Here is a 2,863-nt window from a genome sequence, read left to right as displayed (position 1 = left end):
TGGGATTGGCTACAGAGAGACTAAGCTGTTGAGAACTGTCAGTACTAGAAGTTCTCACTAGAGTGACAAGTTCTCTCTAGTACTAGAGGTTCTCTAATGAGAGCCATTGTTAATAGAAAACCTTCAAAAAGCCTTACTAGAAGATGATGTTAGTTATGAAGCTCCTAAATACTTGCAACTCAAAATATGGTTTCCAGACTAGTTAATCCTGTTTGTTATAAATTCAGAATCTCACAGCCCACCCTAGTCCCACTGAAACTGTATTATACCAGATTTTATTAATTTGCATAAAATAACTAGATAATCCATATAGAAAATACAGTTTGAGAAGCCTGCCAAACATATCACCCATTGAATGTCATCTGAGATGGAAAATTACAGCTTTGTTTTCAATTTAACAAGATGATGTGGGGTGGGAATTTTTTAGATGAAAGTTTAACCTTTATAGAAATGTAATTACATTGGTATTAAGATAGGACACTCAAATTTGGCACAAGAAAGTCAGTGCCACTGTCTTTGACAGGAATTTCTAATACTGAACATATACTACATGTGTGGAGTTAGTTAACAATCCATGAGGTTCTATCCTGTCTATGGAGAAGCTTCTCAAAGGCACATGATACCACTGTGCCTTTTTAAGACAACTCAGATTCATCTTTAAGCAGTCAACCTAAAGTGTAATCAATGAAAAATGTTGTCATGGAGCAGCCAACCTAAAATGTAATCGATGAAACATAATCTGTTCACTTGGGAATTGCAGGTTGAAATATGGAAAGGATGATGCCATAATAACAAATGCAAACTGAAAGTTGATGGTCTCAATAGAGTCTTGAAAAATGAAAGTTAGAAAGTAAGAATTTGTCATTGTCTTTTTCGCACCATTCAGAGGAGAAAGCGTCTTCACCAGTCACCAGAAATATTCCTCCACTGGACAGCTACATCCATTTACAACAGACAGTGTCTCACCAACGCTCTGCTGCTTGATGAATGACTGCTTAAGGCCACTCAACTATTTCTGTTCTAATCCCAAATTCATCAAGCAAACTTTTCTGATTTTAATTCCCCTCCTTGGGTCAGTTTCCCAACTGGTAAGAAGATGCATTTACCAGATGGTGCATAAATCCAATCCTGGTTATAAATTATTTAAATGGCTTTCTTTTACAAATCTCTTTGGGCAAATTTGGGTGGTGTTAACCCTATCAAGCTGACCTAAAGATTCAAAAATTGCTAAAATGAGACATTAAACCTTAGATGAAGAGTAACTGTGATTGTGCTCAAAATTCTAAAAGAGTTGGTCTAAAATAATTTATCAACATTAATCATTTAACCTATTCAACTATTTTTTAGTCAGTAATTTTATAGAACTTTGTACTGCTAACAACCATACTAGATCTGTGCAGTCTAAAATAGAGAAAATGTGGTGTGCATACTCCAGATAAAACTGTGCCTCCACAACTTCCACCCTGTTCTTAGTAACACTGAGGCAGGAACTGAGTGCTCCGGGTGTTGTGGAGAAAGCCATTACTCTATTTTTTCTATGCCACAGTAAATAAATTATTTTGCTCTGGGATTAAACAGGGAGTTAAAGAGTTCCTGATTCTCCAAATGGGACTGCCTCGCCACTGACCTTCATAACATCATTAGAAGATTGAAAGGGGTGTGGCTGTGCATTTTCTCTCATCGCTAGTATTTCTGGGCCTGAAGTGGGATGTTGATATCTTCTTTGCTGTCATCCTGGCTTGTCTGGGACCTGTGGATTTCCTGGGACCTGGGATTTTCCATGCTAAAATTGAGAAAGTCTGAGGCAAACTAGAATGAGTTGATTATCCTACTTCACTGCCACTTTTGAATCATTCTCTTTTCTTTCTTCATACAATTCCCTAGCTTTCTCATCTCATCTTAGACTGCCCATAACTCCTTCTTACTGCAGTCAACTGCAGCAGTGCTTTTCAAACTATCTGTGAAGGACCAATCTCCAGCCTCTAATTTGCTTTGAATAAATATACACAAGAAAAAATAGATGACAATGAATAGAATGGGTATAACATGTAAGTAGAATTTTCTATTATTGCATTACATTGACATAAAAATGGTAAAATTGCTATAAAGTGTGTAAATGGCTACTCTCAATTTCTATACTTACCTTACTATGGGTGAGTAAACACTGAGGACCACATTTTGAGGAACACTTTTTTACATAACCTTGGATTGTTCTCCCTCATCTTTTAAAGATTTTACTTCCTGGTTCTCATTATTTTCTCCAAAATTGCCCTTGTCATGATTCTTTGTGATATCAGTATGTGTGTAAGTGATTCTCTCAACAACCTGGCCTCTCAGGTATCTTACCTATAATAATCTTGTTCTTCACTCTTCCCGAGACTCCCAAGTCTGTGGACAGATTCTAAAACTTGTCATTACCGATATCAATAATTACTTTCTTCTCTGATTACCATATCCTTCTTTTTCAGGTTACTCTCTTTACTACCTTAGTTGAAACACACACACACACACACACACACACACACATATCCCATATAAATGACCAGGTCAAATTGGACATTAAAAAAACAATAGCTTTTCTATGCAGTAAAGATGTCTTTTAAAACAATAACAAAACACAAAACACCTAGAAATAAACCTAACAAGATATTTTCAGGATATGTGTAAACATAATTTAGGATTGTATTGACATGTAAAAGAAAACTTAAACTAGAATGATAATTTTGTTCTTACGTAGAAAATGCCATATCGTTTCATTGAAAATTCAAATGGAAATCACATGTTTAAATCAAAATACCACAGTTTTCCATCCTTCTACCTCTCCTCCTCCATCTTCTACTTCTTTTTTTTTTTTTTTTTTTTT

Source organism: Rhinopithecus bieti, unplaced genomic scaffold (assembly GCF_001698545.2).
Source record: "Rhinopithecus bieti isolate Rb0 unplaced genomic scaffold, ASM169854v2 scaffold_7683, whole genome shotgun sequence".
Classification (NCBI taxonomy): Eukaryota; Metazoa; Chordata; class Mammalia; order Primates; family Cercopithecidae; genus Rhinopithecus; species Rhinopithecus bieti.
Note: the sequence above shows the minus strand (reverse complement) of the source record.